The sequence below is a fragment of the Nannospalax galili genome, unplaced genomic scaffold, assembly GCF_000622305.1.
Source record: "Nannospalax galili isolate Female #2095 unplaced genomic scaffold, S.galili_v1.0 scaffold43, whole genome shotgun sequence".
In the NCBI taxonomy this organism is placed as follows: domain Eukaryota; kingdom Metazoa; phylum Chordata; class Mammalia; order Rodentia; family Spalacidae; genus Nannospalax; species Nannospalax galili.
In genome coordinates this window covers 217,407-240,800 of record NW_008353342.1, presented here as the reverse complement: position 1 = coordinate 240,800, position 23,394 = coordinate 217,407, and the positions used below count along the sequence as shown (strand labels likewise).

Genomic DNA, 23,394 nt, shown 5'->3' with positions numbered 1-23,394 from the left:
CCAATTTAAAGAAAACTGCACCTGCTAGCGTTACCAGGCTCTATGGCCCTGTGGGAGAGGTGAAAGCTTGTTTTGCTCTTAAGCCGGGGAGCACAGGAATTATGTGCTTCCAAAATTGAGATTTTTTTCTAGATCCTTTCTAGAACTTGTTCCCTATAACTTATCTATTAATGCCTCATCACACTGTTTAATACGTTCATTGACACTTTCGAGGTGTGCTTCGGCGCAGGCCTTCTGGGATTCTCATTTCCACTCACCAATGCCACGCTCCTAGCGAGATCTGATGTAAAAATCGTTTCTCCAACACGCCAATTGGCAAAGGCCAGGTTTTGTTCAGGCAAACAGATTAGCCCTCTAAGGGTTAATTAGGAGGAGAGCCCCTTTTAGGGCCTGGAATTGTTTACTTCAATCCTTTTCATGCAAACTGCCATGTTTCACTTGGGTACTAATTGTGCCTGATGGACCTATTATTTTGTAATCAGAGCAGTTTCTTGGCTCGCTCTCTGGGGGTTAATTAAAAGGATGAGGTAGTGCCCCGGATATTACTAGCAGACAGGACCACTTGAATTTTTCACCAACCTCATTGGAGAGAGGCCCGTTACTATGAACAATCGGGTTTCTCGGCACCAGCGGCGCCTTTCACCGTTGAAGTTTGCTAGGTTACTGTACCAAGACAAGCCGGGCTGATCCATCATCACTGCAGTCCTTCCTGGCTTGGCCTTCTTTCTGCTCAGAGAAGACCGGTGCTAGGGCACTCTGGAAACCCAGGCTGCATGTAGGCAGCCCTGTCTACTGCGGAAGATGATTCCTGCTCCGGGTTAAATGTGAACACCTCATGGAAATGCCGGCGTCTTCCACCCAAAGGCACCCAAGAGGCAGGAAAGTGGAACTCTACCCTGAAACACATTGTACTAAACACAGCAAGACCACAATGACTGGTAAGGTGATTAGACATCTCTCTGCTGTGTTTTTGCCATGGCTTTTGGAGGCTGATCTTGGGATCCCCAGCCCTTTCCCCATCATTGCTGTCTCTCCTCCCTACTGAAAGACTAGCTTAAGATTCTTTGTGTAAAATGATCACACATTATTTTTTTGTCTTTTTTTTTCAACAAGCTCCACGGGATTTAATAAGCGTGAATGAGCGCGAAAAATCCCAGAGTTCAGTTGCTAAGCTCTTTTGCGTTTGGGACAGGTGGGCAGCACAAGACACAGAAAGGATTTGTACCTAAGGTTTTGTGCCCAGTCCCACACTATCAATTGGAGTGAAGAAATCCTGTGGCATGGAGAAGCGCCTAAGCTGTAATCACAGGTTACTTATGGAGTTAGTTCTTGCAGTCTTTATAAGAGTTGTTTGAGAGTAGAGGGTATGACAGGGTGGAGGTTGGCACAGTGGAAGGCAAAGACCTGCCTGAGTTGACTTTCACTTCAGTGTGTGCGTTGAGTGATTTGGGACAAGTCACACTACTTTTCTGAGTCCTAGTTTCCTCATCTGTAAAGAGGGGATAAGAATACCAACCTACATTCTGCCACAGGGTCAGGGTTACTGTATAAACCAAATGTAATTATGTCTGCTTCATATCATGTGGCTCAAAAACATAGGAAAGAATGACTGGATAAAAGTTTTGAGAGATTGAATATTTACAATTATGTATGAGACTTAAAAAAGAAATTGTGGTAGTGGATGATGTTTATTTCTCCATTTCTACACACACAAAATATAAGCTGCTCTTAGATTGTTGCAGAAACTGTTTCGCAACTGAAGTCTTTTTGCTCTGGTTCTAATTATTTCTTTTCTATAAAAACAATGTTGCATCTTTTGGAAGCTGTTTAGAATTTTACAATGATGAGGAATAAATACACTAAGAAAAATACATTGGGTATATGAAATGTCCAGAAATGGAAATCTATAGAAATAGAAAGTGGATTAATGGTGTCCCAGGGCTGGGATTAGTGGTAGGGAAATAGGAGCAACAGGCGGTGAGTGCAGGTGTTTCTGAGGAATTGGTGAGAGTGTGGTGATCGCTGCAGAACCCTGTGAAAAAGATAAAGCCCAAGTGAAGCACACATGCTCAATTTGGATATATCTCAATATAACTATTACTTTAAAGCTATATTCAGAAATTAAAATGTATACACGTGTACATATACACGTTAAGGTATGTTATGATATTGTTTATATATTATTAATGGATGTGTTCCTCTGAATGGAAAATGCTAACTAATTAACGAAATGTTCTAATGAAAGAGCACATACACATTTCCAAAAGGAAGAGAGTCACTTATCTTGTGTCACCTGTTGTAATGCTGGAATCACCTGTTCTCTCTGGGCATACAGCAAGCACTTCAGCATGGTATCTAGATCTGAAAAGACTTCATCTCCCTTACCTTTTCTGGATTTGGATTCTTTTTTCCATCTGCTTCTACATTTTTTAAAGGTCAGGACTTGATCAAGCCTGCCTCTCTGGAAATTCAGACAAAGCACTGGTCCCAAAATCTTTCTGCCAGGGAGACAGAATGCTCTTCCTACCCTAGAGCTATCCCATTTATTCCCGCTGGGTTATATGCATTTCATCATTATTAGCAAGCAGTACTGTTGCCAGGAGCATGGGAAATACTTTGGCTCCTCTCATTCATTTTCGTTTTTACTGCAACACTGTAAGTTAGCTACCGTGTTAAACCCATTTTACACTTCTGAGATACAAGCTTGGAGAGATTACTTAAAGCCAGGACTGAAATCTCTGTAGTCTCCGATTATCATCTTTTTGCTACCTTGTTGTGTGTCGTTCCATTTGATCATCTGTGTTTTCCCAAAGCCTGAGCACAAGTTTCAGGGTTCATGAGATAGCATTCTAGTTTTCTGCAATAACCTTCAAAAAGGAGCTTCAGAGGGAAGGCAAACCACTTGTGCCACGTGTGCACAGTGCAAGCACCATGGTCGTTTTTACTTCATCACTGGCAGTCTTACTACTGAATGGTTTTCCATATACTGCCTGTAATTCTTCCTTTCATTAACTCAGAGAGCCTACTAAATGCTAGGCAGGTGGTATACAACTGATACTCAGAAAAAAATGTAGTGCTTATCTTCAAAATAAGTTTAAAATGAACCCTAACGATTACCATGTATAACAATTTTAGATTGAAATTGGAAAGAAAAAGCATGTAGCTTTGTGTTCTTCCCTAATCTGAGGAGAAGAAAGGAAGGAAATTTCTGAAGCAAATAGGATTACAATTGATACCTAAAAGGTGCTGGATTTCTATTTCAGCAAGAAGAACAGCTTATCTATATGAGCCCTGTTCTGTGAGAGGCATGATAGTTCCCAAATAAAAAATGGGTCAGTGTAGCTAAGGGTAGAAGGAAAGTTCAACAGCGGCCCAGGTTTTCCTCTAGTCTAAAATTACAATTAAACATTTCCTTCTGGACTTGAATATTAAATTTTCCTAACCCTGGTCTGAATATTTGCTGTTGTATTTAACATCCTCTTAGGTGCTGGGGTCATGTTTAAATTACATTATATTTCTGTACATATGTACACGATTCACCATCTCTTTATATTGAACGATAGAGGGTGAAGACCAGCTCCTTTCCCTAGCCAGTGTACACAGTGGTCATTACCTCAAGCTCTGAAGTCGGGCTGCCTGGGTGCAAATCTGACACTGTTAACCACATATTCTGATAATTTAAGGCAAACTTAGGAAGAATTTAAGGTAAATTAAGGAAGAATGATGACTTTCCATATGTACTGTTACAGTTGGATTTATTTATTCAAATATGTTCTATGGTGGTATATTCTCACAAAAGTTGTTTTTGGTAAAGAATTTGAATTATAGTTCTGCAGTTAAGATCCTATTAGCCTGATAGTTCCTTCATACCTGCCGCCTGCTCACATTCAAGAAGAATACTACTGAGTTCATGATATCCTCTGCTTGAACATTTGTTACTAAAGGAAGACAGAATTCTGTTTAAATACACTACCTGATTATTGGCACTTTTATTACCCAGGAAGACATGTGCCACCATTGAAGGTGCAAATACTGACCTTGTTTTCCATGTATAGATCATAAGAGCTACAGACCCTTAACTGCATTCCCTTGATAGCTCCTTCCAGGTGCTGGTTGGCGTTGATGAACCCCTGTGCAAGGGTAATCTGTTCTATTCAGGCCTAGGCTATTTCAAAAATCAAAATGTCAGGCTGAAAGGGATTAGTGCAGAGTCAATGAGCCATATGAGCTCTGCGTGTTTATTAAAGAACACAGGAAGGTGGTTTCCCCACGGGAAGAAGGCTGAGGCAACACAAAAATAGGCTTTAAGGTTTTCCGTCTCCCTACTCTGAAATTTATGGGAAAACTACTCTGACTACATAGATTCAATAAGGCTTTCTAGTCTTTCAACTCAAACTATATCCTATAGACTTTAAATAGAACTAAAGTTTTAAGAAACAAAATTTTGAGTAGATAGATAGATGATAGATGATAGATAGATGATAGATAGATAGATGATGATGATGATAGATAGATAGATAGATAGATAGGTAATGTTTTAGACATTTAAATGGCACTGTAGATGGTTAACAAATGATAATCTCCTTTATATTACTCTTCCATGAAAACCTAATTTAAACTCAAAATAAGTCTCTTATTTCCACAAGTTTAGGATAGAGCTGAAATGTTTTGAGAAAACACTGAATTGCTGGGTTTCAAAGAGATGTCCAATTCAGAAGTCACAAGACTAACCCACAATAAGTGTTTCACATTGCTAATGTTGAACCTTGTCCTCCTTTCATGAGCACTTATAAGTTTATACATATAGACTTACTAGAATTATTGTTATATTCAATGCAGATATTAACAGAACATTAAGTGAGACAAAAGTGGGAAATTCCTAAGATGCTCTGATCGCTCAGTCTGTAGTTGGGACTTGGTAGAGTCAACCTGAGTTATCACTTTTCACACCCTGTCCATGTTCGAACATGATAGCCCCATCATATAAAAACACAGAAAATCAAGTTTGTGTGGTGGCACACGCCTTTAGTCCCAGTGGAAGTGGAGGTAGGCCAATCCCTGTGAGACTGTGGCCAGCTAGGCTACCGGGAGACCCTATCTTGAGAAAACAAAGTGTACAACAACAATAACAAAAATTTTAAAACTACAGGAAATCATTGGCAATTCCTGGGTCATGGTTCAAGTTCTGGTCTTCTCAGGCATATGACCCCTATATTCATAAGAAATTAAGTCTACAAGAATGTGAAATATTAATCCAGCTCATACATTAAGATAACCCCCAAGAAAAAAGCGCAAAAGATTTTTTTTCAGCATTTTGCAGTGGATTATTTTTAAGTACATACACTGTTTTTGGAAATTATACATTACAACTTAGCTTCTATTTGGAAGGCTGTGTATGGTAGTTTGTGGTTTTTTTTCAGATGACAAATAAAATTTTGGGAAAAACCGTGTGAATGGTGTTCACAGTTTATAGGAAAGGAAAGGATGCATTCTTCCTTCTAATGTGGTCCTTCTAGACATGCAGAAAAAGACAGGAATGTATGTAGGTGGTGCTCAGATCTTTGAAATGGCTACATTTCTAGGTCCACTCTAGTCAACCTGCCAATTTCTAGAACAATATCATAAAGAACCAAGGCTTAGTTTTTATATAAATAAATATTGAAAATTTAAGATCACTGATAATTATAACCTGATATATGATCATTCTACTTATGATTTGGTAGTCATCAATAATATCAATATATACTTATGTTTGTAATTTATAAATCTATTTATCCAGACTTTCTATAAACTAGAGAAAATAAACTGTTCACCAAGGGGACGGCAAACTGGACACCTGTTCTTTATTGTTTATTTTATTTTTGATGTAAGGAAAAGGGAGAGTGCTTTGAATTTTGTAAGTTCATTACTTTAAAAATATAGGCATGGAACCTCAAGGCTGACTAATAAATATAGCACATTAATCCTTAAATTCCACAGTATATATTGTGTTGCTTAAAGAACAAGAAAGTTGTGTATGAGTATATCTATGTAACAACATAACTGAGTAATGCAGGTCATATCAAATTCTCTGGCTCACCTCTCAGCTTGTACAGATCTTTCCACAGTCACTACAGCCACTAAGTAAAAGCATTAAAAATAGCTAAGACAATTAAAATGCAAAGTGACAAGGAAAAGTTAAGGTGCAATTACAACTCCTCCTGGTTGAGCTGAATAAAGAGAAAGGAATTGAAGATGAGAGATGATCCCAGACCTTCCATGCATCTTCTGTTAGCACACTTTCTTTATGGCTGGCACTTCTTTAACTGTCAGATAAGAGCAGGAAGAACCAAATTCCCATTGACCCTCTCGCCCTGAGCTCTTGATTTCTAAAACAGGTGCTCTCCATCCCTACCACAGCCTCCCATCCTTAATCACACTGCTGCACAGTTCTACTCCATCAACGAAGCTCCTCTGATTTTGCTTCTGTCACCTGGCTACAACTTGTTTCCACCTTGCAGAGCTGGGGGGTCAATGGGAAACGGTGAGCTATGATTCTCCTGTATAAGAGATGAGACCTGGCTACTGTGAAACTGTCTAATAAGTATGTGTAGGCCAGTGGAGGACACAAAGTTTGCACCAAACTAGCAGAATTTCTATGGCTCCTATAGGCAAGATAGCCATGACATGGCTGTTTCAGTAGACCACCCTTGAACAAATCTCATGAGGACTCACAGCATGGTGTTCTAGAAAGAATGAGCCTCTTAAAATGTGATAGCATTGAAACTTTGAGTTTTGTTTTCCTTATCTCAAACAGATATTTACTAATTTATTCAACATACAATTATTCATGCATTGTGACATGTTGTGCCAAGTGTTGGAGATAGAAGTGATTATAAGTAGACTTTTGACAACGGGTAATTGGTATTAAACACGGATTATATAGTACTTGTCCTTCAATCTTCCTCATGGCCATTGTTAACTAATTGTTTTCATTTGATTTTCTTCTCGGTGGCTATTCGTTGAAAATAATAAAGAGAGTGCCAATGATAAGGCAACCACTATAGTATCCAACTAGACTGCAAGCAGCCTGTGGTCTAAGGAAATATAATTGGCTTGGTCCTAATCTACTTGGTTTCTTTTTGGCCCTTAGCATCCGTGCTTTGTAAAATGCCAGCATTCAGTCCTTGACACGAAGACCTGCTGAATCTCAGCACAAGACCTAAACATCAGATTATTTAAATCCCCATATGATCTTGCTCTGCAGCCAAGGCTAAGAACCGTTCAGTTTATACTTTACAACCTGTGAGGTTGGCCACAGCGCTTTGATGCTAAATACTACCTGACCTGCAGCAAGGCATGTTATTCCAGGAAAGAACTCAGATTTTAGCACAGAATACTTAAGGCATTAATCTCTTTACAGTTTGTATTCTTTTAAAAGTTTTATAGGATTCAGTTTCTATGCTATTCATTTTTATAAGATAGGAATAAATGAGTAGCATTATTAACCTCTATACAAAGTATGTGAAAAATTGCAGGACTGTGTTTGTTCTCCAGTCCTATGATGTGCTGGTGTTTGTTTTCATGACTGTTTCCCTTGCCAGCAGTTTTCCATATTGTCGCTCTTCCTGCTTTGCTCCCTCTTGGCGAACCACACGCTCCACCTTCCTACTGTCTGGTTCCCCTCCACTCTCAGGACTCAGTATAGATGTCACATATTATGTGTAGATATCACTTGTTCTACTAAATCTTTTCTGAGTCCAGGGAGAATTAGGGAACCTTCTCATGACTCCCAGTATAGCTTCTTTCCCTTTATCAGGTAAACTTGTCACATGTCAGTGTCTGTTTACTGCTGTGCATTTCTCTCAGAATTCTAAATTTCATGAACCCCAGAAACATGCCAGTGTGAGTCACCATTGTTTTCCCCCTTTCTAGGACAGTCAAAGCAGGCACTCAGTAAATGTTTGCTGAATTAACATTACTCTGATACACATTAATTTTTATTACATTTATTGATTTTGTGTGTGTGTATGTATGTATGTATATATGTAAGCACGGGCATGCCATCACATGCACATGGAGATCGGAGGACAACTTGTGGGGGTCAGATTCCCCTTTTATCTTGTGTATCCTGGGGATCACTTAGGTCATTAGGGTTGGTAGCAAACATCTTTAGTCTCTAAGCCATCTCTCCAGCGCTGAATTCACATTTTTATTTGTACACATGTATAGTAAGCGGTAATTCCCTAAGTATTGCAATCGCAAATACTTTTGACATAAATTGTCCAAATAATTGTTCATTGTCCTATCATGAATGGGAGAGATAGATGCCCCTCCTTCTCCCAGTTATTAAATGTGATGCCTCAAGAAAATTCTTTGCCTCCTTGAGATTTAATTTGTGATTGGGAGAAACTACTAGCTAAAATGCTTGGGAATGAATGCACAGCACAACTTCTGTCTGGCTCTAGGTGCTGTGATTTTTTTTCTGGTCCCAGTCTTGAGGACTTACGGCACAAGTTCACCAGAGAGAGCTGTGCTATAAATGGGAGTTTTTGCCCCTTCCTGGGAAAGCATTGCCTGGCCTCCACAGGGCCCTCTCTGGAAGATGGTGCTAGAGTCAGTTTGTGGCCCATCCTTGAGAAAACATGATCAGTGGTAAGACCTCAAGGCCCCAGTGTGCTCTTCAGCTTCTGAGAGGCCCCCAAACAACCCAGAGTAGACAGACACTGCCTCCTATGCATGTGGAGTGATCAATGTGTTCTGTGTTGAAGCAGAAATAATGTTGTTCAAATGATAGCCTAATAAACTAGTCATTACTTCTAATTGCTGGTATTAGCACTTTAAATTTCCATTCTCCAGGATTATTGTTGCTTTCATTAAGCAGCTCTCAAATTTGCAGCCCTTTTCTACTTTGTCAAAGATCAAGATGCCGTCGGAATGTACTTGGGCTGTCTTTTTCAGAATCCGAAATTTTGTTGTTGCATTCGCTACAGAGAACTGTGTGCTTCTTTAATGAATTAAAATTTAAATGTGGAACACTAGCTGGGCCCAATCCACCCACTGCTGATTTGAAGCTCCTTAGCATATCAAAGTGATAAGAACACAGAGAACAAACACAGTGTGGGAGACAGCCCTGACTGGCGGAGACTGGATACAGGGACTCCAAGGCAGTGCCCACAGAGCCCAGGGCAATTGCAATTTTGCATATTCTGTGCTTATTTTTATTGTTAGGTATGAGAAATTCCTGCATTTTGCTGTGCAAACTGTGCCTCAGACTCTCTTGCATATTCTTGCGCAGAATATGTATCCTGATTTTTGTTCCATTTTTATGAAAGAAAATTGCAGTATTCTTGATCGGTTTCCTGCTTAATCACATCACCTTTCAATTTCCTCAAATTTTAGTGAGTCTGAGTTAGTGGAAAGAAGAGTGAGAAAAAGTATGCGTCTTAGAACTTGTGAGAGGATGGCTGGGATCCAGCTAAATTGCTAGGCAGGATTTAAGTCTCATCAAATCTCCCTTTCAGTGTTATGGAGAAGACTGAATGAGATCATTAGGATGTAATCAGCTGTAAGAAGGTGGCTTTGTTCACGCCTGTGTCTCCAGTGTTTTGAATAGGGCCTACTAGAAAGTATTTGCTTAGTAAAAAACTCTTTGATAAATGAATAGTACATATGCAAAATATCAGCCATAACACTTGGTGCCTGGGGGTATTCACTAAATAGAATTGCTTCCAGAACCAACGGGGTATGTGTGTGTGTGTGTGTGTGTGTGTGTGTGTGTGTGTGTGTTGGGGAGTGCTGGGGTAGGAATCTACTCACTAGACAAGATGTAAGAAAAAAAAAAAGAATCTAGACTGCTATAGAGATATCCTTTGAAAGTAGAGTAACTTTTCTGTTGGAGACGTAAGGATTTGTCATGGTTTATGAACTTACTTCAATAGTGTGTCTCAGTTTATCCTTTCTCACAGGTGAATCTGTCCATGCTGGCCAAGTGAGGAACACTTACAATACTAATGCTATCTCTTCCCACAGGCCAGTGATTTGATCCGGCTGCTTATCACTGTTGGAACACTGCTGAAAATGACACATTCCAAACATTTAGGTAGGGAAAGGAAGCCATGGAGAAGACTCAAAGGGGTGAGCTAAAATCTGGTATTAAGAAAGGGGTCCACAAAACACAAAACTATACATCCCATCTGGACTTGTCACTGTGTGATAGTATGTTGAACCTACTTCTATCAAGGCATTTACCTGGTATTTTTCCAATTTTTCACTTAGAAAACCTCAGAACTGTAAATTAATAGAAAGGAAAATAAAATGAACACACAAGCAGGGTGTGGTGGGGCGTGCCTATAACCCCAAGACTTGGAAGATAGAAGCAGAAGAATCAGGAGACTCACCTACATAGTAAGTTCAAAACCACCCAGGGCTACATGAAACACCGCCTCAAAACAAACAAAGGAACATACATACATACTGTTGGGTGAGCTTGCCCTCTGCCTGGCCAACTCAACCAGTGAAAGCTATAGTCACACCTCCTTCCCATGCTCAGTCTATAGGAGGGTGGGGGGAGTAGTTACCCCTCTCACCCAATCAGTTGGCCTTAGCTCCATAAAGGGTAGGGGTTAAGGTTATATAAGCCGAGAACACCATGAGACAGTCTCTCACCATTTTTGTGGCTGTCGGAGGTCACAGGATCTAAGTTTGGGTGTGGGTTTTCCAGCATAGCCATAAATGGGGGGCCACCCACTCTTCTGAAAGGAAAACCCACCCCATGCCCTGTTAGCAAACCCAACTCATTAGGATTTTCCAAAGGCAAATTTGGAGAATTCTTGCCTCAGGTTGTCCTAAGGACTGTAGGGAAAAAGGAAACAGTTGCCACATGCACCTCCCAGAAGTAAAAAACTTAGCTACATAAACAATAAAAAGTGCTTTTTATCTAAAATCACCTCAGTGAAAAATTTACCACATCCACATGTGCTTTGTGCCTGCATAAATTCATAATATGCACACTATGAAATATATAAATATTTATAAATTATTTACCATCTATATCTGTGATATTATAGCACTACTTTAGTTATGGATTGTTTCCCAGTTTTCAGAGTGATGTCCTTTTAACTGCTCTCCTGTAGTGAGATGGAAAGATTAATATCCAGTCAATGATCATCCATTATGTTCATTGTCATGTCTTTCTAGATTCTTAAAACTGATCTATCTCCTAACTTTTTCTTTCATGAAATTAATACTTGTGAAGACTTCAGATTATCTTGCAGTATAGCCTTGATTGGCATTTTTATAATTTTTAATGGTTAGGTATTATAAAGATTATTTTTTTGTTATGAATTCAAGTTGGTAATTTTATATAACCAAACTACACTTTATTTTCATCTTTTCTGCCAACATGTGAGCTGTTTGTGGACACAGGCTATGGTTTCCTTGTCTTTTAACCATAGACCTCAGTATTTTGCCTACCACCTGCCATCCAGTAACTCACTAGATGCCTTAAATGTTCTTTGCATTTGTCACTTGTCTGTTCAGTCTTATGTACTCAGCTTCTGCCTGGCAGAGTAATAGTATTAGGCTCTCCCCTATGGCTTATGACCTGTCCAGTGACAGGTTCACAGGCCCGTTGTCAATGTCAGGTAAGAGTTCCATCATATGAAGTGGAACCTTAAATTCAATTAGAAAGTGGTTGGTTACTCCCGTAATATTCATGCCGCTATTGCACTGGTGGGCGTACTTGTCATGCCAGTTATAGTAGGTCACAGGATTCACAGCTGAGTAAAGTTGATTAATTTTCTCTTCTGGCAGCATGCATAACACCTTCCAGCATATAAAAGCTAGCCGGTAGATATGAAGCTTTGAAGTCAGTGCTAGCTTGATTTCTCCTTGTTTATTCTGTAGTTCATGTGTGCAGTATCTTCAGCAATAAGGTCTTACCTTCTAGTTCTGGTAGGGAAACAAGAGCCATGGCAAAGGCCAATATTGCTTGAGGGTTTGTGGGACTCCTGATCAACAATTTCAAAAGAGGGAGCCCATCCCTAGGATTGGGCTTTTATTTTGTTAGCCTATGGTGTCTGGTAGGGCAATGTTCCCGTTATAAGATAAATCTTCTAAATCTCTTTCTATGATGGATATGCATATTCTTAAGACACTTCTATCATGGTAGGTTTCCAGGTGGCTTTTTCTAAAGGCCTTTAGTGTAGGTTTCCCTCCCCATACTCCCTCCTGTGCCTTGCCCTCCCATTCCCCACTCCAGTTAACCCTTCATACTCTCTTAATCACCTTTTCCCCTTTGTATCTCTGCATTCTGTCTCCCTTCCCATGACGCCTCCCCTCCCCCGTGGCCAGCTATTAGTTTTCTGACCTTTCTGGATTTTCCAACTGAGATGTGCATCTCTAAGAATTCAAAGCTAGCATTCAGTGATGAGAGTGAACATGTGACATTTGCCTTCTGATTCTGGCTTACCTCACTTGAAATGATTGTTTCAAGTTTCATCCATGTCCCTGTGAATTTCGTAATTTCATTTTTTAACAGCTGAATGATATTCGATTGTGTAAATGTACCACAGTTTCATTATCCATTCACTATTTGATGGACCACTAGGTTACTTCCATTTCCTGGCCGTTATGAAAAGGGTAACAGTGAAGGTGAATGAACAAGTTTCTCTGAAGCAGGATATAGAGTGTTTTGGGTATATACCCAAGATATGGTAGATCAGTTTCTAGCTTTTTGAGTGTCTGGCTGCACAAGCTTCCCCTCCCACCAGCAGTGCATCAGAGTTCCAGTTTCTTCACACCCTTGCCCACATTTGTTGATGTTCATTTGGGGGATATTTTCCATTCTGAGTGGGGTAAGATGAAATCACAAAGCAGTTTTAATTTGTATTTCCCTGATGACTAAAGATGTTGAACATTTTGAAAGTGTTTCTATCCATTTGCATTTCATCTTTTGAAAACTCTCTGTTCAGCTCCTTGCCCCAACTTTTAATTGAATTGTTTGGGTTATTTCATGTTTAGTTATTTGAGTTCTTTATATGTTTTAGATACTAACCCTGTGACAGAGATATAGCTAGTAAATATTTTTTCCCATTTTGTAGGTTGCCTCTTCACTCAAATTATGATGTCCTTTGATTATAAGTTCCATGAGGTCCCATTTGTCAATTGTTGGGCTTAATGCCTACACTATAAGAGTCCTGCTCAGAAAGTCCTTTCTTGTTCCTATAAATTCCAGTGTGTTTCCTACTTTCTTCTCTATCATATTTCAATTGGAATATCTAGAGAAGACAGGAACAAAAAATGGCCAAGGAGGTGTGTGGGAACTTCATGAGAGGGGAGATAGAATGAAGTGCTACAAAGGGAAAAGGGGATAATAGAGTAGGGGGGTTAATTGGGGTGGAAAATGGGAGGGAAGGGCACAGAAGGGAGTATGGGGAAGAGTAAATTAAAGGCCTTCGGAAAAAGCCGTATGGAAAGTAGCACTGTACGAGCTTCCTAAAGTACACACATGCACATTACAGAAAGAACAGTGGGACGTTACTCCTACCAGATACCATAGACTAGCAAAGTAAAAGCCCAGCGCCAGGGACCAGGGGTCCCTCAGACCCTCAAACAATGCTGCCCATTGCCCCAGTTCTTGGTTACCCACCAGAACTTGATGGTAAGATCCTGTTGATGAAGACACTACATTCATGAGCCATAAAAAAAAAAAAAAAAGAAAAATCAAGTGGGTGCTGACTTCAAAGCTTCATCTCTACTGGTTAGTTTCCACCATGCTAGAAGGTTCTATCCACACTACTGTAAAAGAATATTAATCATTGACTTTACTCAGCTGTGACTTTTTCATGCTTCAGCAGCAGCTGGCCTGACAAATTAGTCCATTTTTTAAAAATCAGTTATATGAAAATTTAGTAGGGGTTTTTGATGTGTCTATGTTTTATTGTTGCAATGCATTTCTTTGAGATTCTTCAGCAGATTATTACATTCTATGAAGGCTTGCCTCTTATGCTTTTCTTTTAAGAATTGCTTTATTTTAACAATACTTATTAAATAAAATTTCCTTACCCCTTTATTGGGGAAAGCTCGTTTTTTTTTTTCAGATGTTTTGGGTGCATGCATAATTTTTCTATTTTCTCCTGCATCTTTCTTGTGTTATGCCCACACAGTTTTAAGTTCAATACTTCTTTATAAGTTTAAGGTTTGGTAGGAGAATATTTTCTTCTTCTTTTCAGCTTTTCTATCATAATCTTACCTTCTCTAATATTTTTCATGAGAATTTGCTGAATTATAAAATGACAGATTGCTAATGTAATTAAAATTGTGATAAATTTATGAATTTCCCTTATGTAAGAAGATGGATTAGAAACCTTTAGTCTCACTGAAGCAAAGCTTGTGCTCACCATTATTTTAGTTTTAAAACATAATATCCAATAAATTTATAGATTTCTGTAATATTTCATTCTTTTCCTACTCAGTGTGTACCTAAATGTTTTAGATTGCTTTTAATAAAATATTAACTTACATTTACCAAGCATATAATATGCATCAGCATTGTATTAATTACAATTATATGTATTATGTTGACTTATGCATGTGAGACTCCTACAAAGTAACTACTGTCCTCATTACATAATGCTAAGGCCTATATGGAAACCAAAGTTCTGATTGATGGTGTCCGGAGCCATGTAGTTGTTCAGCAGAGGACTGGGATGTGTATGTAGAACTGTCTCAACTTTGAAGGCCTTGCTCTTAACTCCCACCCTTTACTTGTTAAACTAGAGTTATGAGTTATAAAGATAATGAAATTTAACTGGAATCATAGAAAAAATTCTTGTGCTAAGATCAATATTTCAACTATATAAGAGAAAGCACATTAAGTCTTTGAAATACAAAAAGGCTCAGTTGTTTTGTAGGTTTTTATACCAGTGAGCAATGTGACATAATTGCTTTGGGAAAACTTACCAGAACTTTCCATAAGCAGAAGATACTCTCAGTCCAAAGAAAAAGGCAGAACAGTCCAAATATGTAGGTAGTCAAGGATTTAATTAAAAGAAACTTACCCAAGAGGCAGTTTTAGCTGGCAGTAAAAGAAAATAGTTCTCCATGCTTGGGCACATATCAGTCTAGATTTTATACCATAAAAAAGGAACAAACAGCAAGTCATCCCTGATGGCAATTTAAGCTACCTGGTTGCGTTCCTCACAATCCGATCAATATTTTTAATGGAAGTAGAGATATTCTGAGCTAGAGTCATGCTTTGATTCTAGTCACTGCCCTAGAACTCACTTCTCAATCATGTACTCAGGGCACAGTCTCACGACCTGCCTTAAACCCAGTTCTCTGTTAAATACATGTGTCATAGTCAGAAAATTCAACACCCAGAATGCTCTCAGTCCTGAATTGGAAGAGTGGATTACATAATGGGGAGTTTCATAGTGGGTTATGAAGACACAGATACAGACGAGTTATGTGGATGAAATGTTTGAGGAAGAAGGTTCTGAAGAACTGCAATGAAGAGGGAACAGAGTCGTAAGGAGAGATTTTTACTGGTGAAATATTTACTCATGAGCCTGTCTAATAGCGAACCTGACTCCCTTCCAGTTTTGTTCATTATTTGAAGTTAAGCAGAGACCAAAGGTTACAAAGAAGAGACTCCTAAATTGCAAAGGAAATTAACTAAGATTAGTGGTTCTTAACTTCAATCAGCCAGAAACTACCATGGTCAGAAACGCAAATTTTGAACTCCACTCTAGACTATTAAATTAGAAATTAACGGTGTTCTCCAGTCCAATCTCTGTTTTAGGCCTTGGTGACTACCAAGGATACATTCTTAATGTCCCTTACAACTTTACCATTTAACTTACTATTATTTGTCCTTCAGGATACCTTTATGTCAGTCAATTCAGTATCAATTATCTGCTTGATCTAATAATTAATGGAAAACCAAAGGATTCTATTATTAAGGGGTTTCATGTAATAGATGGCTGCATGATGCAAACGATAAGACTGTATTTCATCTTAACCTAGGTGTCCCAAAACATGCTGCTCTGTGTAGTGAAGGTGTAGATCATATATATTGAAGCTTCATCATATGTCTGTCTCTCTCTCTCTCTCCCTCTCTCTCTCTCTCTCTCTCTCTCTCTCTCTCACACACACACACACACACACACACACACACACACACAAACCAGGACAGATTAAAAAACTTTTTTACAAATCTGAATTGAAACCTTCATTTTATTCTTTTGTTTTCATCTTCAAATTGAATGGAAATCTTCCACAAATGATTTGGAATAGATGGGAAGAGCACTTTGAGTCCTAATAGCTAGGACACAGGCGATGTGGATCCCCTTCTCCCATCTGTTTCTCTCACTATGCTGTGGTTTCCTTTGGCTTTTCTGCCATGTCTCATCCATCTTTCTATACTCTCCATGTTTAGAGTGTCTGTATGCTCAGTCCTTGCTCATCAATTGAACAGCACAGTATGTATTCAATTTGGTCATTTCTCCAGGTTAAACTTTTATGGAATCAAAGTATTATCATTAAAGAGAACAAGATGAGTAGAAGGGCATCCCCTAGGCTCCTGTATCCAAACAGGATCTTTCTTCACACTTCAGAGTCATAGCCCGATTTTATGCAGTCTCTAAAACTTTACATATTTATACAATGTTTGAAAATTCTGATTTCTTTTTCCGTTTTCACTATGTGTTGGGGAATCAAATTACACAAAACAATCATATGTGCAAAGACAGTGTAGCTTTTTCAAGTTGCTAAAGCTAACTTGTTTTCTTCTCTTATCAACTTACTTTTTAATTGGAAAACTAAACCTTCATGGTCAGTGGTCCCTTGGTCCCTTTCCGTTTAACAGCACACCTGTGAAATGTACACCAAAGTTCACATCAGTTTCTTCTGGCTCTCAGGCGTATCCCTTCCACGGTCAGATAAGTGCTCTCTTTCAGGTTCTCTTCCTCCTCTCTGCTGACTAACAGGATGGAATCTGAAGGATGTTTTTGCACAAATGAGCAGATAAATGGTTGATGTAGGGCTCATGGTGGGTGGAAACAGTCTTCTCTTTGACCCACAAGGATGTGGTAACTGGAGAGTGCACCTTCAGAATTCAGAGGCAGTCAGGGAGCAGTCTTACATTCATTTCTCCAGCCATCTTCTTTAGCCAGTACTAGGCCATCATCCCTATACTTATTTGGATGTGGTCCTGAGGAATAGGTGGAATTTTTCTTTCCAAGTAGAGAAAGGGAAATGACCCCCAACCCCGCTTTTTAAGCTATCCTTGAAACCTATGAAAAAGTCTCTCTACTCCCAATACTTCTGTTTGAAAGAAGGCAGAGCACATCCTTTCACCTGCTCTCTCAAACTCTTTTCCCCTTATTTGGAATTCTTACTCTTACCTCCCTCCCTTGCTTGAATTCTTCTTGATGGCAACATAGAAAGAATGATTTCCTCTTCTCATCTGGTTAGAGATACCATAGCATTCTGTTTATCATGTGCTTTTTGCAAGTGTAAAAATCTGAAACCTATATTTATAAGGCCAAGATCTTAATATGAGAAATCAGCTAAACCTGTGGTTTCAAATATTTAAATATAATACACACTAAAGTTACATCACAAACACCCCTACATACGCTGGTGTTCTACACTGAGCACTGTGATTGGATGTATGTAATTTATTTAATCCTTAAATTGGTCTCATTCCCACTTTATAAATGGTACATTAGGCTCAAAAATGATTGTGCCTATGTTTCACAAAGAAGGCATTTATTCAACTGCATGATAGACAATATTTAACCAAATGCATGCACCAAAATTGATATCCAAACTCAATTAACCAGTCTTCCATAGATGTTGCTGTTAAAGTTTTACCAACAACTGATTATAATTATGACCCTAGTCTTAATTCAAACCCAATATAAATTAAGAAAGAACAAATTCGACTAGGGACATATGAACATTGGTCAAATAGACACTTGATCATTATAAGGAATTATTCTTTATTTCATGAGAGCCCTTGACTTGCTTTTAAGAATATATACTTAGAGAATTGTTAGAGATCAGGTAAAGTTGTCTTGAGATTGCTTTAATCTGAGAGGGTGGAGGTCTGGATGAGGTGAGAAGAACAGATGAGTAGATAGAACAATACTGGCTGTATTTTGATCATTATTTAAAGTACAGCTGAGCCCATTAATTTATTTGAGTTTGAAGTGTTTCGGAGAAAACTAACTGGCGAAAATGGAATTACAGCCCAAAACCTCCATTTGCTGGCTGGGTTCCAGGCAGGGATGTGCATTTTTTCTAATATTATGAAGCAAATACACGTCTGCACAGTTTCAGTTCCAGTCCCCAGTCCTTCAGTCCCTGTCCTTCAGCTCTGCAGCAACTGCCACATTTCCTGTATGCACTATCCATCACTTGACAAATTCCTTTTAGGTGAACAGTGTCAGATGAAAATTCTTCAGCGCAGAGTGAAATGAGGTAGTCAGTTCTCCTGAGTGATGCTCATGTGTGAGAGCATGCCGTCAGGGCAGCTAGCGAGACAGTGCTTCTCTGAAATAGGCCTTGCCAGAGCCTCCTCATCCCACTCTGCTGCAGTTTCATCATGTGTCTGAGAAAGTGTTTCCCCCGCCAGGCAGGAGGAACATTTGAAAATTAGTGCCAGCTTCCAATGCCCGGGAGGCAACACTAGCATCTTCTGCTGCCTCATTGGTAAAGCCTGGCTTCCTACAGAGTGTCTCATTAACACCAAGGGCCTGGCCAGGCAGGGAGCCCCAATTTGTGTGTGTGCTCCTTGTAGACAGTTTTTATTCCATCCATAAGATGTGCTGAGTCACATTGCATCAGACCCCCAAGGTGCACTGCATTCTGAAGACATGTTTACGCTATTACCTCTCTTTTCTTTCCTGTGCTACTGAACCACATATCCGGCAAGCCCCAAAATGAAGAGGCAATGTTTCATTAATATAACTCGTTCCCACGCAATATCATGCAGAAGTAGAATCCATATAATTATTAATATGTGTTAAAAGGAAAAGGGAAATGGGCAAAGAGGTACATGCAGCAGAGAAAGAATAAGCACGTAAGGTATTATTTATAGTGGAATGTGAATGACGTGAGTGTGTTACCATCTTTGAGATTCTAGTGGGATTCTGAAACGAAACAGAACCAACCACTGAAAAATAGATGTTACTTTTCCCCAAAGGCCCATGATCAAATTTAACACGCCTTCTTTCATACCCTGCACACGTGAATGCCAGGGTTGAGGGTGAAGGATGCTAACCTTTGCTTATGTCACTTCCTCTTCTGTGACTTCTCTTTAAAACTCAAGGGAAAAGCAGCATGTCGTTAAAAATGTCCACATGACAGTCAGGCTCAGATAGCTCCTCACCAAATTCTCAGCATATACCAGTGACGATTTTGTATCCTCTCCCCAAACTTATCATTGGCCTTGTCAGTTTTATACAACTTGACAATTCAAGACAGAGCAGATTGATTTCTTCAGCACAGATCAAAGGGGAACAGGTTGTAGGTGGTAATAATGGTTGAGCTTAGCGGGTGTTAATAAGTCTTCTACTCTGGTCCTTTTAAGGACAGTCTTTATCAGGAAATGCTTCAGAGTTTTAAAATAAAAGCAAAAGAAATAAGCAATCTGTAGATCCTGTCTCACTGTATTCTTACCAATCTAAGAACCAGTATTTGTATCACTAAAGAACTGGATGTTTCACACACTGTATTGATTCAATCCTTAGAAAAATGCATCATAGTAATTTCATTCTTCCCATTTTACAGATAAGGAAACTGAATTTAGAGAAAGTTTCTGTCTTACCTAAGGAAGTCACAAGACTCAGCTTCAAACCTCGCTTTGAGTCTAACATCTGTTCCTTTCACTGGACCTTAATGAATCTGGAACTGCAAAAGAGATTATGCTAATAGAGTTCATGGATTTTAAAAGAATTTTTCCTGGCACTTTGGAGACTTTCCAATTCACAGTCCTTATATCTGCATGTTCACCTGTTTATGTAGAGTGGCATGCCATAGAAAAAGAAATCGTAGACTTTAAACACTAACTCTGTGTGTGGTCCTGCATAAATGTCTTAATTCTCTGGATTCAAATGCAAAGAGATTTGATTAGATACTAAATTTCTAAATTATTGTTTTCTTTTGTGATTTTGTTTCCTGATTGATAGATTGTAAATCTCAGTGAGAACTGAGAATTTCAAAAATCTGCTGCTCAGTTGGGATGGGTTTGAAAAAATACTACATTGTCTTTCCATGTTAGTCAATCTCTCTTTCTCTCTCTCTCGCTCTCTCCCCTCTCTCTCTCTGTGAGTGTGTGTGTGAGAGAGAGAGAGAGTGTATGTGTGTGTGCTCTTCCCTGTAGACTACACACACATTCCCACACACCTTAACATTATTATTTGTATTCAAAGAGGAACAATTCAGTGTAGATATCATGTATAAAACACACATGTAAGAAGAAATTGCAGGCAGTGCCAGCCACTCAGCAGAGTCTGAACATCAGACAGCAGTGCGGAATGTCTGTTCAACCATTGTCTTACTTGACTCCTTGTGAATCACGAAGGTATGTTGACCTAAACACAAGTTCAGAATCTAGCTGCTTTGCTATCATCTGCTACTGGTTTCTTCCATTGCCAAACTATGAGAAAGCTCAGTTATGGAGGTTCAGTAGAAAGCAAATAGGTGTGAAATATAGGCTTTCCCAGTTTGGGATATCTTTTAAGGGGCATGTTTCCACCAACAGTAGTGGTAATTTGTTGATATTTCATTGGTTTAACTCAGGGTGTTGGTTTTTGCTTTGTTTGGGGCAGTGCTTGGGATTGAACTCCAGGACCCACACACACTAGGCAAGTACTCTGCCATGGAGTTCAACCCCCAGCATCCTAGGTTTCCTGTATAAATGCCAGTGGTGCTGTGGCATCGGACACCAAATGAAAGAACAAAGATCCACTTAATGAAGCCTTTCTGCTAGATACCGCCAGCATTTAACTATCCTGCCTGTCACATTTCTAACTCCAAGGGCAGAACATGTTCTATGGCATAAGCCCTTTATCCCTATATCACCTAAGTACCAATATATGGTGAGCAATATGTTAAAGAAGGCAGCAGAATGTGTTTTGCACAGGAAAAAATTAATGAACTTTGGAATCCAACACTCCCTGCATTCCAAGCACTATTCTAAATTAGTCTCCGTGTTGGGAAAAGTCAATGAAATATTCTAAGACTTAGTTTTCTTATCCATAAAACAAAACTAATAAAATGTCCTTCATCTGTTGTTGGTTTGGAAGCCGTCTAGGTAAAGACGCTGCTGAACAGTGGTGCAAAGCAGAACTTGAAGAGGGCAGCACTCGATATATGCTAGAACAATGCAATTATTGTCAGTATCTGTATGATGAACCGCATCCTAATAGAAAATAACAGTGCCATGCATCCAGCAGGATGAAATCCCCTGTTAATAAAAATTCAAAGAAAAAAGATTCAAATGATCCATCTTCAAAGCAGTACGATTCCAACTACTTATCACTTCCCACACCTGAAAGTGATTTAAGTACTCTAAACAACCACTTATGAACCTTGGAAGGGGAGCTGGAGAGATGACTCAGCAGTAAAGAGCTGTGGCTGCTCTCACAGAGGCTACTCTTGCAAAAGGCCTGAGTTCAATTCCCAGGACCCACATAGTGGCTAACAACTGTCTGTAGTTCCAATTCCAGGGGATTGAACCCCTTCTTCTGACCTCCGTGAGCATTTCATGGCACAGGTGCATTTACCTACATGCAGGCAACACACTCATACACATAAAATAAAATAATAATAAATGAAGTAGTGAAAAAAAAAAAAGAAAGAAAAAAAAATAATCTAAGAAAGCCAGATGTACTGGTCCTCTCTAATCAGAACGCTCTGGAGGCAGAGATAGGAGATCTCAAGTTCAAGGCTAGCATGGGGTACATAGTGAGACAAATTCAAAAACAAAAATAAAAAATGAGGGAGGATGCTAGCACCAAGAAGCTGGTATCTGAGCTGCCCAGGAAAGCAAAGGTAGGTGGGGGCAGGACCAGGTCCAGAGGGCTCCTGGGGACCACAGGGAGGGACTGGGTTAGTCTGGATGCAAAAGATCAGGAAGCAGTGGGGACTCTGGGCCAAGAGGTCAGCCCAGGGGTCTGGGGTGCCAAGATAAGAAATGGGTCGGTACCCAGGCCAGGAGGAGAGATGGGGTAGGGGAGCTGGGAGGGTGAATGACGCTAGGGGAGTCAAGGCACAGTGGGTGCCACAAGACTGACCCAGGAAAGATGCTGGCACCAGGAAGACTGTGGCTAAAAGAAAAAAAAAATAAGGGAGGAAAGTGAATGCAGATGAGACGAGGAAAAAGGGGTGGGTAGGAGACCTGAGACGGCATCACTGGCAAACTGGTTGATAATAACTGTCTACTTCAGCAAACTGAACACGGGTTCATTTTTGGCAGCAGTGGCCCCTCAGTCCCTGAGCCATACTGTTCAAGACAAATTGCTAGTAATTTACCTTTGCTACAATTGCATAAACTTTGGTGGAAATTGAAGAGACCGCGGTTAGCTTTTAATGAATCAACCTCTTTTGCTAACATCAACGAAAAACAGTAAGAAATAAAGCAAGAATGTAGTTTGTAAGCAAAGGAAAGATAATCACTCAACACTTGGTTTGCACTCTAAGGTCAGTGAGAGAAGCAAAATGGTTTTGAAAAATCACTCAGTACCAGAATAAAACAACTCTCCTTGTCTGGGCTACCATTCAATATTTTTTAAGGAAGCCTCTGTTTTCACAAAGGGTGGCACGTACATGAAGGAGAAACTTCTCAGCCCTCATATGACCTTACAGAATCTTCATCTAGAAACTTTTGTTCCTAGAATATTTTTGTTCATCTGAACTTTTGTTCGTCTAGAAACTTTTGTTCCTACAATACACCAGGAAGTGGGTCAGAGAGGGGAGTGCTTCAAGCAGAAAGACAATAGAAATAAAACTGGGTCTTCTCAGGAGCCCTACACTAGACAAAGGAGCACGGCCATTTGTTTCTATTAAGGGAATGAATTTTAATTGGGAACTCCTTGGAGCATACTCCAGACAGCTGCAGACATGCTCACAGTCCCTTCTCTCTGGTCACAAGTCCACAAAGATGTGATGCTATTTAGGTATAGGGTACAAACAAAATTCAGTGCACTATAAAACATTCTCTCTCTCTCTCTCGCTCTCTCTCTCTCTCTCACACACACACACACACACCCATATATGTCTGCACACCTCTGGTAAACTTTCTCTTATTTCTCTTCCTCTTCCTAGCTTTTAATTATGCCTCTTTTGTGTGCAGTAATGCATGCACAATAATGTGTTTTCCTATATTCTGTCTAATTAAAAATC

The 23,394-nt window shown here is 39.5% G+C and overlaps 1 protein-coding gene across 2 annotated transcripts in view; it reads left to right on the top strand.

Moving 5' to 3' along the window:
* Lingo2 (leucine rich repeat and Ig domain containing 2) overlaps nucleotides 1-23,394 on the top strand; it is a 1,098,444-nt gene that overhangs the window by 963,771 nt on the left and 111,279 nt on the right. The window contains exon 1 of one of the 2 annotated variants that reach the window (XM_008850520.1): nucleotides 746-938. The exons of the other annotated variant lie outside the window; for it this stretch is intronic. The gene's annotated coding sequence lies outside the window, so the exon portion shown is untranslated. Of the gene's footprint in view, nucleotides 1-745; nucleotides 939-23,394 lie in introns of those variants that run through there. 2 annotated transcript variants of the gene reach the window in all.